The following is a 14,942-nucleotide window of genomic DNA, read 5'->3' as shown; positions in this document are numbered from 1 at the left end:
TCAGTTTATACGATTATCCCTATAGGATATATTGTTACTTTTTAAATGGACCACCTACTGTGGTATTCAGCATCACAGTACCTAGAGTTTCAAACAACATCGTACACATACGTCATCATTCGCCAGTATTTCATTGTCTCACTTCCTTGTGTGTTGATTTTTACTATAAATTCCCTTACCGTTCTGCGTGCTCTTCTGTGAGTGTCAGACACCACTGTGGATTAGGCGGCGGCAGCCGGGGATTAAGGGGATTGGTGGGAAGTACTAATGGAATTTAAATACACTCCAGAACAGTTGATTGATTATTTGAGGAAATATACTAACGGACGTTGATATGTGGATAGCCTCAGGATCACTTGCCAACATTTTGATACAAAGCCTTGGTAAAAACCAGGTACACATTCGATTTGATACAATGAATACACACCTGCGTAAGAATTTATCTTTGCACTTTGTCGTGAAAGTAAAAAAAATATCAACAATTGTTTTGTTAGATTAATAATGTTGTGAAGTATAGATTGCTTCTCAAAATGAATTTATCCTTACCCATGGTGGGGAAGAAATCATGAAAAAGTGTTATCAAGATATTTGCTACATGTGTTCCATTCTGATTTATAGTGGATTATAAACTAGTTGCTGAAGTGTGCAGCATGCACTTTGATAACAGCCATGACTGAAAGTTTAACCTAGTTTTCTATTTTGCAGGTGATGTCAGCCAACGAAGCTACATCCTTGGTACCAGAAAATACCAAAAAACTTGTCTTTGCCATCAAGTCGTTTCACTTCATATGCAAGTTAGTGGGTCTCATGCCATTTACAATTGATACAAACACTGGAGCAGTGAAGAGGCTAAGTTCGGATTTGGTTATCGTGACCCTTGCCATCATCACACATCTTACTTCTGCAAGCAGTTCGGCAGCATTATATTACAAAGTGTTGCAAAGTTCCTCTGTAATAAACATCATCTCAATTTTCAGCCTTTTAAGTATAACAGCTTTGGCCTGCGTTTCAATAGCATCAGATGTGTTCTACAATACAAAGAAGTATGAGAAAATTCTTAAGCTGGTAGTTTCATGTGACAATGTTCTCTTGACCCGTATCGGTCCTGTGAATACGTGTGAGGGGAAGTTAGTACACGTACAACTGGTTTTACTATTTTGTTATGTGTTTTCATTGTACGCATCGATTTTTACGATTAGTACAGTGCGAGACCACACGCTGAGTCTAGCATTCAGTCTGGGCAGCTTTCTTGTACTCTCTCTATCCCTGTTGAGATTTTCTAATTTACAATTAGTAATAAGGTACAGAGTTTCACTTCAAAATGTTTGTGTTCATGACTTGAGGAACGAAGTCTTTAGTGGCTATGGCAAGGTACTTGCAGAGAAGCGCTGTTTGCACAGAGAGAGTCTACAGCCACACCATAGACTGCTTTGGCGCACGCCAGCCAGCAGCCAGGGCGCGATCTCTCACACAAATGCATGCGAAGCTCTGTGAATTGTCGCGGTTGGTCACATCTGCTACTGAGGCGTTTCTAGTGTTATACTTCATAGGAATTTCACTGCTTGCAACACTTCAGATTTACTTCCTTGCTACGAAATTTTCGTTCCTCGGTTCGAGTGATATGAATAGTTGGCAAGGGAAATTGAGTGTGTTCCTCAGCCAAGATCAGTTAACTCTACTTGTCGTGCCTGCCCACTGTGTAGAGACAGAAACGAGGCACACGCAGAGGCTGTGCTCGCAGCTGCTGCTGAAAGGGTGGCGTGTTGCGGCGCCGCCCACCGTGAGTTGCGGCTGCTGGTGCGGCAGGTCCCGTGGCCAACATACTGGGCGTGCTCACCGTGCGGCTGAGCCTCGTCGCTGCTTTCATTTCCATCGTGACCACCTACAGCACCCTTTTCCTCACCTTCTGGCCCTCAGGTACAGTGATCGTGACACTCTGTTGCTAGAAATTAGTTAGTGTTTCGTATTTATTACCAGGTAGCTGAAACTCTGGCAAAGATGGCAGCACCAACGACTTTTATGCCTAAAAAGGAGGATGGAAAGTTAAAAATACAGTACACTCCAGTATTCTTAGAACTAAAGTTCTGCCACACGCTACACATCACTACATGAAATGTCCCTTTTGCACAAGAAGGAGTGCATCCATTATATCTAGCTTTCCTTCTGTTTACATTTTCTTGCAGAGTTTTGACTCTATGGTCATTGCACTCAAGTGTGTAACATTTTGTAAACTAACGTAGCATCGTAATATTGATGCTAAAGTCACCATTTAAGGAATGATAAGTTCAGAAACATCCTTGGACTTATGAAATGAACAAGGAGCTTCGTAATCAAAAAAAGTAACAAATTACTACTTTCAATGATTCCAGGGGATAACACATATTAATATTTCATTACAACGCTAATGATGCTGAACGAAAGTCAAAGGCGGAAGAATCAGCAATGATTAACGGCATGAGGATGGAAAAGGCAATAGATATTACTGCATTAAACATAACGTGTATCCACAGGACATGTGGCCTGTAACTGAAAAAGTGTCTTGATGATCTTTTCACTGACAAAAGCTTCCGGAATAGTCCCCCATTCGTATCTCCGGGAGGGGCTGCCAAAAGGGAGGTGACCACGAGAAAAATACAGAATACTCGGCGAAAAGATAACGTTCTAGGAATTTGGGCGTGGAATCTAGAAGGTTGTACGTGTTAGTGAAGACTGAAAACCCGAAAATGGAAATGCAAAGACTCAATCTAGATATAGGAGGGTTCGGTGAAGCGGACTGGTTAGAAGACAAAAATTTCTGATCAGGTGAGTATAAGATAATATCAACAGCAGCAGAAAATGGTATAACGGAAGTAGGATATGTTATGAATTAGAATGTAGGGCAGAGAGTGTGTTAATGTGAACAGTTCAGGGATAAGGTTGTTCTTATCAGAATCGAGAGCAAACCAACACCGACAACGATAGTTCAAGTGTACCACATGCCGAGGGCGCAAGCTGAAGATGAAGAGGTAGAGAAAGAATGTAAGGATACTGAAAGATTAATCGAGTACGTAAAGTTAGATGAAAATTAAATAGTCATCGGGAAATGGAATACAGTTATAGGGAAAGGAAGAGAAGAGTAGGATACTGGAGAATATGGGCTTAGTACAAGGAATGAGAGAGGAGAAAGACTAATTGCATTCTGTAATAAATTTCAACTAGCAACAGCTAATACTCTATTCAGGAATCAGAAGAGAAGGAGGTATATTAGGAAAGACCAGGAGGTACGGTAAGATTTCAGTTACAGGATGGTTAGACAGAGATTCCGAAATCTGATGTAGCATTGTTAGGCGTATCCACAAGCAGATATAGACTCAGGTCACAATATGGTAGTGATGAAACGAGGGGTGAAGTTTAAGAGATTAGTCAGGAAGAATCAATATGTAAAGAAGTGTGATACGGAAGTAGTAAGGAATGACGAGACAGGCTTGAAGTTATCTGAGGCTATAGATACAGCAATAAGGAATAACAGTACAGTTGAAAAGGAATGGACATCTCTAAATAGGGCCATCACAGAAGTTGTAAAGTAAAACATACTTTCAAAGAAGGTAACTACAAAAATCCCACGGGCAACGTAATATATCTTTCAGTTAATTGATGAAAAAAGGAAGAACAAACATATTCAGGTTAATTCAGGAATACAGAAATACAAGTCGCTGAGGAACGAAATAATTTGGAAGTGCATGTCTAAGACAGAATAGCTGCACAAAATGTCTGAAGAAATTGGAAATGAAGTGATTGTCGATAGGACTGACTCTGTTTATAGGAATGTGAAAAAAACCTTCGGTGAAATTAAAAGCAAGGGTGGTAACATTATTAGTGCAACGGGAATGCCACTGCTAAGTGCAGAGGAGGGAGCGCATAGTTGGAAAGAGTACCTTGAAGGCCCCTCTGAGGGGAAAGATTTGTCTGATGTGATAGAAGAAGAAACAGGAGTCGATTTAGAGGAGATGGATCCAGTAGCACGATCAAAATTCAAGAGAGCTTTGGAGGACTTAAGATCAAATAATTATGAAATCACTCGGAAGTGACAACCAAACAGCTACTCACATTAGTGTGTAGAAAGTGTGTTTGGTGACATACCATCTGACTTGAGGAAAAATATCTTCCACACGTTCCGAAGACTGGAAGAGATGATAAGCACGAGAATTAAAGCACATTGAGCTTAACAGCTCATGCATCCAAGTTGCTGACAAAAACGATTTATAGAAGAATGGAAAAGAGCTTAGAGGATGTGATTACGTTTCTCTCGTAATGGGGAAAGAGGCACATAGTAAGAGAAGTGTTGACTTCCAACTGAGCTTTCGTAGTGAATATATTATTTATGGTCTGGTAGTCAATGCCTTGCAGGGCGAATACAAAGCAGTATTATAGGACGCATCCTTTTCCTTTCGTTTTAAGCTGTATACCGTCTGTCTGGTAAGAGCATCAGACTGACAGATGGTCAGAGACAGTTGAATTCATTTTCTAAGCAGCCAGTAATATAAAAATCTTGCAGAAACACGTTTGTGAAGGGTCTCTTTGTTGCCCGTCATGGTAAGACCAATATCAGTGCCATCAGTCAGCGGTCGCTTGGTACAGACCAGCGTCCACCCGAGTTATCGCGAAACTTTGGGCATAGAGCCTGTGAAGTCCACCGGAATTTTCTGCACTCGAATTAGTAAGCATACCATTATCGTCGAATATGATATAATCTTATATTTCAGCATGGTCCATGGCAATTTTGTATGGCATGTTTCTTTTTAGCGTGTTTACCTATGGTTTTAGCTTGTTTAACTTTGTAGTATAGATCGTGCGGTGATAATTAGGATATTTCCCATTTCAACGTAATGGGGAGTGTCTTTCATACATTAGAAAACAGAGTCCAAAGCAGTGTAAGGTCTTACATTTGTGACAGCGTGCTCTGCTTGTGTTTAACAAAACACCTGTAGCCCGTATGGTGTTTATGCTGTCACGAAACCAAAGTTGTATCATTTCCAGGACAATCGTTTCCAGATTAATTAATCGCCACGTTCAGGAAGATAAACAGGCGTTGTGCGATTTACTACTACGGTGAATGACAGTGTATTCGATAACTGGCAGCTGTGTCCAGCAGTTAATTTTCATGCAATATTTCCCATCAGTAGTCATATTGAGCTTAAAAGAAAGGAAGGAGGGCTATGGTACAGCGTCTCGCAGAAAATAAGATTAGACGCGAGGCAGAAGCTCAAACTGTGTCCTTTCTAAGGGTCTGTCCCGGCATTTACCATAACAGGTTTAACGAGGTCACCGTAAACCTAACTCAGTGCGGCCTGATTGCGTATTGAAATACCATATGCTAACCTCATAAGGAGCATATGCCGGCCTCTGTGACCGAGCGGTTCTAGGTGCTTCAATCCGGAACGGCGATGATGCTACGGTCGCAGGTTCGAATCCTGCCTCGGGCATGGATGTGTGTGATGTCCTTAGGTTAGGTTACGTAGTTCTTAGTCTAGGGCACCGAAGTCCTCAGATGTTAAGTTCCATAGGGCTTAGAGCCAAAGGGGATATAGTGGGTGAGCCATGACAAACATTGCCTCAAACGATAGTCTGCTTCCGTCCGCATAATGTATTGTCATTGATACATCGGGGTGTTTCGTGTTAGGAACTGCTTCACAGGGATGTGCCCTTCACATTTAACATTTGTAGCCAACAAATGAGATGCCTTGCAATCACAGATTAATAAATGCACCACGAAGACAGGCCCTAGGAGCTTGGTTGGTAAACACGCCTACCATGTCTTCTAATCTGGCCCCCGCGTGCGTTTACCTTTCTCGCCTCATAGATCTACCACCAAGGAAGTAAATTTTTGTTTTCTTTCGTTGGTATTGTTTTGACGATTGCGCTTTAAAGATGGCTTAACTCAGAATTAGCAAATCGCATTATGCGTAGGATAATAACTTCCCTCTTAGATTTGTGGCACTTAATGAGATTCGGCAGGCTTCGAGAAAACGATAAATTAAACAAATTTGAGGGTTACAGGTTTAAAAAAAATTCCTAGAAGATACAAATGAAACAACGTCAGTGTGAAACATCACATGTTCAGGTGACGGTGAAACAAGTGTTGTGTTATTGGCACAACCTTTAGAAGATCCTAGAAGTCTATTAAGGAGACAGCCAGCACCATGGTTTTTCGAACGTTTCTGGATTATTTGAGAGCACTGTGCACTCATTACCTGACAGGGTAGTGGGAGAACATCGAATGCGTTGAAAAAAGGCAGCTGATTTTGTGGTATAGCTAATTAGAGGAGGAAGTGTCATGGATGTTTACTTTTCCTTGAGACTAGACGGTGGAGAGGGCAGGGGGATACTTGGGTGTACAATACGAAAACAAGCGATTTCTCCTTTGCGACGTTATTTCCGCGACATTCCAGCCACCATCTTCCACTTTGTAATGAAAATTTTTTGATGCCACCGGTGTGGAAAGTATGATATTGCAACTGTAATAACATAAGAGAAATTAGAAATCGCGTATAAAGATTTTGTTGTTCGTTTTCCTCGAGCTTCCTACGTTAGTGGAATGATCGAGGAATTGTAGCGATTTTGTGAACCTTTTACTAATAAGTTAACTCTGAATTACAGTGTAATGGCGTATCATTGTATTGTGAATGAAGTGCTTCTGCAGACCATAATTTCTGTGGAGCAAACTTATTGTTTCAGACACACTGAGTCTACTTTATAAGTGTTCAAAATACGAATTACACACATCAAAAAAAGTTTTGCATCACCTCGGTTCCGAGGTTTCCGGAACCTGTACAAGAAATTGGATTAGAGATCAACGTAAACACCATTTCCACCCCTTTTATTGCTCATGAAAAATCACACATTGCATGTTGTACCACCATACGGTGAGACCTTCGGAGGTGATGGTCCAGATTTCTGTGTTCACCGGTGCCTCTCATACCCAGTAGCACGTCCTCTTGCATTGATGCACGCCAGTATTCGACTTGGCATACTGTCACAACTTCATCAATGCACTGTTGGTCCAGATTGTCCCACTGCACTACGGCGATTCGGTGTAGATCCCTCAGAGCGCTTGATGGGTCACGTCGTCCGTAAACAGCACTCTTCAATCTAGCCCAGGCATGTTTGATAGGGTTCATGTCTGGAGAGCATGCTGGCCGCTCTAGTCGAGCGATGTCGTTATCCTGAAGGAAATCATTCACAAGATGTGCACGTTGTGGACGTGAATGGGCGTCCATGAAGACGAGTTCCTCGCCAATATGCTGCTGGTATGGTTGCATCATCGGTAGGAGGACGGCATTCACGTATCGTACAGCCGTTACGGCGCCTTTCATGACCACCAGCGGCGTACGTCGGCTCAACATTATGCCAGTCCAAAACAGCAGGAACCTCCACCATATTGCACTAGTTAGATAGTGAGTATAAACCGTTCAGACTAACTGGGTTGCCTCCAAACACGTCTCCGACGATTGTCTGGTTGAAGGCATATGCGACACTTATCGGTGAAGAGAACGTGATGCCAATCCTTAGCGGTCCATTCGGCATGTTGTTGGACACATCTGTACCGCGCTGCATGGTGTTGTGGTTGCAAAGATGGACCTCGCCATGGACGTCGGGAGTGCAGTTGTGCATCATGTAGCCTATAGGGCACAGTTTGAGTTGTAACACGACGTCCTGTGACTGCACGGAAAGCATTATTCAACATTAGCGTTGGTCTCAGGCTTCCTCCGAGCCATAAGCCACAGCAGTAGTAGCTCTTGGGCGGACTGAGCGAGCCACGTCATCGACGGTTCCTGTGTCTCCTCGATGTCTGAACAAACCCCTTTATCTCACTCCAAAACGCCAGGACACTTCCCTTGTTGAGAGCTCTTCCTGGCACAAAGTAAAAATGCGGATGCGGTCGAGCCGCATTATTAATCGTCGAGGCATGGTTGAACTTTGGTTGGACAACACAAACCATGTACCTCCTTCCTGATGGAATGACTACAACCGATCGGCTGTCGGACTCCTTCCATCTAATAGGCGCAGCTGATGCATGACTGTTTACATGTTTGAGCGGGTTTAATGATGTCTTTGAAGAGTCAAACGGACTATGTCTCTGACGCAATATCCACAGTCAACGTCTATCTTCAGGAGTTCTTGGAACCGGTGTGATGCAAAACTCTTTTTGATCTGTGTATTTGGCAAAGTTGACACCAGAACTGATTATTTCTAAAATCCGCTTTGTTATTTTGGTGGAAGTCATATGTTCTTAAGTCGAGATCAAATACAGAGCGTTTATAAGGAATAATGGTTTCCTGCGTCGTGTTATTGGTGGATAGTTGCAATATTTTGTGGTTGTTACGTTTATCATATGCGTATTATTTATATTCTGTTTAATACTTGAATGAACTGTAAAAGCTAGATTTGCCTGTTCATGTTATAACTAAATACACTCCTGGAAATGGAAAAAAGAACACATTGACAATGGTGTGTCAGACCCACCATACTTGCTTCGGACACTGCGAGAGGGCTGTACAAGCAATGATCACACGCACGGCACAGCGGACACACCAGGAACCGCGGTTTTGGCCGTCGAATGGCGCTAGCTGCGCAGCATTTGTGCACCGCCGCCGTCAGTGTCAGCCAGTTTGCCGCGGCATACGGAGCTCCATCGCAGTCTTTAACACTGGTAGTATGCCGCGACAGCGTGGACGTGATCCGTATGTGCAGTTGACGGACTTTGAGCGGGGGCATATAGTGGGCATGCGGGAGGCCGGGTGGACGTACCGCCGAATTGCTCAACACGTGGGGCGTCAGGTCTCCACAGTACATTGATGTTGTCGCCAGTGGTCGGCGGAAGGTGCACGTGCCCGTCGACCTGGGACCGGACCGCAGCGACGCACGGACGCACGCCCAAGACCGTAGGATCCTACGCAGTGCCGTAGGGGACCGCACCGCCACTTCCCAGCAAATTAGGGACACTGTTGCTCCTGGGGTATCAGCGAGGACCATTCGCAACCGTCTCCATGAAGCTGGGCTATGGTCCCGCACACCGTTAGGCCGTCTTCCGCTCACGCCCCAACATCGTGCAGCCCGCCTCCAGTGGTGTCGCGACAGGCGTGAATGGAGGGACGAATGGAGACGTGTCGTCTTCAGCGATGAGAGTCGCTTCTGCCTTGGTGCCAATGATGGTCGTATGCGTGTTTGGCGCCGTGCAGGTGACCGCCACAATCAGGACTGCATACGACTGAGGCACACAGGGCCAACACCCGGCATCATGGTGTGGGGAGCGATCTCCTACACTGGCCGTACACCAATGGTGATCGTCGAGGGGACACAGAATAGTGCACGGTACATCCCAACCGTCATCGAACCCATCGTTCTACCATTCCTAGACCGGCAAGGGAACTTGCTGTTCCAACAGGACAATGCACGTCTGCATGTATCCCGTGCCACCCAACGTGCTCTAGAAGGTGTAAGTCAACTACCCTGGCCAGCAAGATCTCCGGATCTGTCCCCCATTGAGCATGTTTGGGACTGGATGAAGCGTCGTCCCACGCGGTCTGCACGTCCAGCACGAACGCTGGTTCAACTGAGGCGCCAGGTGGAAATGGCATGGCAAGCCGTTCCACAGGACTACATCCAGCATCTCTACGATCGTCTCCATGGGAGAATAGCAGCCTGCATTGCTGCGAAAGGTAGATATACACTGTACTATTGCCGACATTGTGCATGCTCTGTTGCCTGTGTCTATGTGCCTGTGGTTCTGTCAGTGTGATCATGTGATGTATCTGACCCCAGGAATGTGTCAATAAAGTTTCCCCTTCCTGGGACAATGAATTCACGGTGTTCTTATTTCAATTTCCAGGAGTGTAGTTCCAATTGCGTTAGGGTATACTACAGATTTGAGCAGGGTAGACGGAAAGTTTGATTCCTCAAGGGGAGAGCATTGCTTTCTGGCCTGGCACTGTGCTGGCTGCAAGTCGTGGCTAAGGGCCAGCCAGGCTGGAACAGTGATGGGCTGGCTGGCCCGGTGCCGGGGCGAGACTGGAGTAAGTGCCAGCGCTGGTGGGTCAAGATTGCTCCTGCATGGGACAGACTAACAGGACAGGAAGCTCTACCGCTCTTTTCTACGTAAATATGTCTACTTCCTCTCCTGGCATAAGAGGGCAAGCAGAAATATAGATGAGGCTCTTTTTTGCAATGGCTCACTGGGAGAGATCAACTTGAGATAGAGTCATCGCTCTTATTGAAGAAGTTGGATGCTCCATCAGAGAGTGCCGCATACTATTGAAAAAAAGTGGCAGAGCAGCTTTCTTCACAGAGGCACTACAGACAGAGCTCCTGGCCCATTCAGGAAGAGAGTGAGCTCACATGGCTCTGAGCACTATGGGACTTAACATCTGAGGTCATCAGTCCCCTAGAACTTAGAACTACTTAAACCTAACTAATCTAAGGACATCATACACATCCGTGCCCGAGGCAGGATTCGAACCTCAACCGTAACCGTCGCGTGGTTCCAGACTGAAGCGCCTAGAACCGCTCGGCCACTGCGGCCGGCAGTGAGTTCGCAGCAGGAAGAGAGTTAGCTAGTGTCTAAGAGCAGAGAAAATCCCTTTCTGAATGTATCGCAGTTGCAGCGAGAGACCAATTTCCCTGGCTGTGGCGACACGATTCTCAAAAGGCTGTGAGACGCAGGGTTGCGTGCATGACGATCCACTGTAAAACAAGAGCTCAACGAGTGTATCGTGGGGAAACGTCATTTTCACTGACTTGAATGTGTTTCGCACGAATAACGACCGTCCAAGTGTTGTTTACAGCCGCAAGGGACTCGCCCTCAACAATAGAAGGAACTGTCGACAGCGAGACGTATACTCACAAATAGAAAATGTGATGCTACGTCAGTGCGAAAGCTGTACGCAGAAGAGAAGTTCGTAGTGCAAGAGGACCATTCTCCCATTCACAAGTCTGCCTTTTGTTCAATAGCAGCTCTGCATATTGGTATAACGCCATAGACTGGCCGCCATATGTACCCTGTGGAAAATATGTGCTCTTAGATTGCGGGTGCGTTAACAGAGAACTGGCCACGACAACAGCCACCTACAGTTAACACTCTTTGAGGCTGCTTTCTTGAAGCCTGGGGGGAAGTTGTTGCTTCACTGTGTTATGTCGAACAGCTTATAAATTCTATGGGCAACGGCCTTGCCGCAGTGGATACACTGGTTTCCGTGAGATCATCGAAGTTAAGTGCTGTCGGGTGTGCCGGCACTGGGATGGGTGACCATCCAGGCCGCCTTGCGCTGTTGCCATTTTTCGGGGTGCACTCAGCCTCGTGATGCCATTTGAAGACCTACTCGACCGAATAGTCAAAGAAAACCATCGTAACGACCGGGACAGCGGCGTGCTGACCCCACGCCTCTCCTATCTGCATCCAGAACTCAGGATGACACGGCGGTCGGACGGTCCCGATGGGCCACTTGTGGCCTGAAGACGGAGTGGTTTTATAGATTCTATGTCAAGACGCACGACGGAAGTACGAAATAATGCGCTATTCTGGATAATATATTAGAGTCTTTAAAACTTTTTATGCCGTCTTTTTCTTCTATTTTCCTCACTGAGATCCAGTGAAAGGTCACTTAGCACATATAAAATAAAATTTGGGCTAATTTTTTCTTTGAGTTGACTTTTTAATTGAAATGAATTTTATTTTGAATATACGGTTTGTTAAATATTCTCTTTTTATTTCATTTATAGCAAGTCTAGGTACTTACAAAGTAATCAGTTTAAATGAAGTTTTGAAAAATATTTTGTGTTATTTCAAATACATGTCTCTTTCCCTCTATCCTCCAAAAATTATGCAAACGATTCCGTCTTATATTTATTCATTGTTAATTTCTGCTCCATTCTCTCCCTCACTCTCTCTTGCCTCTCTTACATCATCACCATAGTTGCCGTTCTACCCCATTCTCCCAACACATTATGAACAAATGTAACGTTTTCCATTGTAAGTAAACATTTTCGTTTCATTTCTTTCTTCTTTACTGTCCTCTACCAGTCCCCTCACAACCAATATCCTCTTAACTGTAATACATTCTTCGTTCTGCCAACATTCATTCCCTTTTTCTCTGTCCTAAGGTAAAACGAACTTTTGCATACCTCTACGTAACGAATACTTTGAAAACTGTACACACTTTTATATTGCTCTTCTGTACTCCTCCGCATTGCTAGATCCCTCCCTCCTGCCTGTTACCCCTTGCTTGACTGCATCTGCATGAATACTCTGCAATTCACAGTTAAGTGCTTCGCAGGAGGTCTGTGAAACAATATAACATTATTCCTCTACCATTTTGCCCTCAAAAAGTGCATGCGAATAATGAACAACTGAACCTTACAGTGCAAGCACTGACGTCTCTTATCACAGCGGTGAGGTCTCCTTTGTATGTTGTGGTAATGAAATTATCGTGGCTTTCAGCGGAGGAGGTTGGCCATTGGATTTAGTGAAAACACCTCGCCTCAATGTGATATGCCTACGTTTCAGTGACTTTCATTCGTTTACTACATCCGTGACACAATCTCCCCTGTTCCCCGATGATACAAAACAATGTGCCCTTCTGTGAACTTTTTCTATGTCTTCGGTCAGTTCTACGTTGTAGGGACCCGATGCCACGCAGGAATACGCATAAAGAGGACAGGAAAGTGTGTTGTAGACGAGCTACAAACGGCTATACCGAACTGAGAAAAACATCTTTAGAAATAATGTCATGATAAGGCGTCTTGCTGCTTTCAGTAAACAGTAGATATAGAGATAAGATACAGAAAATACTGCGGAACTGCAACTGAAAATACACGAATATGTTGATGAAATAGTATCACTGAAAACTGTGTTAACTGTGTTTCATTCAGCAACTACCCTACATTGACGTATTTACGTTGTTGCCCAAAAATGCTATTGGACTATAACAAAAGACTTCATTTTTAACTTAGTTCATAGCACAAAACATCTTAGCTGTGCCACCAGATGTATAAGAACAATTCGTTTTACAGACGTATACAGACAATCGTTTGAGATAATGTTTGTTGTGGTTTACCCACTATATTATCCTTACGAAATTACCATATGGTACTTCAAACGCCATCAGGCCGCGCTGATTTAAGTTTACAATGACCTCCTTATATCTATTACAACAAATCTAAGGATCAATCGTTCGACAGGGCACAGCCAACTTTCTTCCCGTCCTTTCCGATTACTGCGTCGCGTCTAATCTCGTTTTTGACGAGATGATGTACTGTATCCTTCCTTTCTTTTGACCCCAATGTGCCTACTGAAGGCTAGTATCACCCAAGGATAATTGGTCGTCAAACCTGCCTAATATCGGATACATTTTCATTGATCATAGTAGTAAATCTCAGAAATTTCTTTCCTGAATGGTGATCAATTTGGCTCAAAAAGATTGTAGTTCAAACGATACAACTTGAGTTCCTCGAAACCGCTCACTCCATACAGGGTGCATTCTACTTATCATAGCACAATCTATACTACAAACTTGAACAAAAGACCGTAGTTAAACTCACATAAAGCAACATGCCATACAAAATCGCCATGAAGCAAGCAGAAACATAGCATTTCATCACATGAGGTAATAATGTCATGCTCACTAATTCGAGTGCAGAAAAGTCCGCTCGAGGTAACAGGCTCTATGCCCAATGCGTCGCGATAACTCGGGTGGACGCTGGTCTGTATCAAGCGACCACTGGCTGATGACGCTGAAATGGGTCTTATCATGACAAACAACTAAGAGACCTTACACAAACGTGTTTCCGCAAGATTTTTCTATTACCGGCTGCTTAGAAAATGAATGGAACTCTCACTGACCTTCCGTCAGGCTAATGCTCTTGGCAGACAGACCGAATACAGCTTAAAAGGAAAGGAAAACGATTGGTCAGATATCACGGTTCTGCATTCGCCCTGCATGACCTTGACTAACAGACCACGAATATGTTATTGACAACAAAAGCTCAAGGGGAAGTTAATTCTTCTCGTACCATGTGCTGCGTATTCCATTATGACAAAAACATTACACTAAGACATCTGAAATTCTGTGTCTGATAGGACTCAGGCTAGCTTCTCATATCAGAGGTGTGGGTTCGAATCCTGCCGAAGTTACTAGTATTTAACAGCCACAAACATACGCTCTTCACCTCCAGTAACGCCAGGGAAAGAGCTTAGGACTGTGGCATGGTTCCAAATCAACATTACAACACTTTTCTTGATTGTTGTCTGTCTGGAGTTTAGGTTAAAGCCAAAGTCCAGACAGACGACAATCAAGAAAAATAAAATAAAACAAGCTTCCTGTACAGTAAATAGGGATAAAACCTAGGGTAGTATCAATTTACTTCATCTAAATATCAAGGAGAAAAAATATATGAGCTTTTAGTGTGTTTCGATGATCTCAAAATAAATAATGAGACTGATATACTTCATCTGTCTAAACACTATGTAACTGTGGGGAATGTGTCACTATAAATTAGTATAATTTAGCATCTTACCCTTGCAGATCCAACACGGGTAAAGGGGGAGTTCCATTTACACAAAACAGGGGTATAAATACAAAACTATAGACGTAAGGAAATTTTCTGTCGAATTAGCACTTTGAAGTTTGTGCATGTGAACTACAGCTAGATGTTGTAGTTTTTATATTAGCAACAGTGTATAGGTCCTCATTAGGAGTTTGGGAGCAAATTCATAAAAAAATTTTATTCCATATTATCCTGTCTTAAGATACAAGAAGAAATTATTAATCTGTAGTGATTTCAATGTAAATTTTCTAAGCAATTCTGACGGGAAAAGTGAACCAGACGTGTTATTAATGACGTATAACTTAGAATAAGTAATCAATTTCCCTACAAGTATAGCTCAAGACAGTAGCAATCAAATAAATGAT

Source organism: Schistocerca piceifrons, unplaced genomic scaffold (genome assembly GCF_021461385.2).
Source record: "Schistocerca piceifrons isolate TAMUIC-IGC-003096 unplaced genomic scaffold, iqSchPice1.1 HiC_scaffold_2356, whole genome shotgun sequence".
NCBI classification, from domain to species: Eukaryota; Metazoa; Arthropoda; class Insecta; order Orthoptera; family Acrididae; genus Schistocerca; species Schistocerca piceifrons.
The sequence above is the reverse complement of the archived record's forward strand: the minus strand, read 5'-3'. Positions refer to the sequence as shown.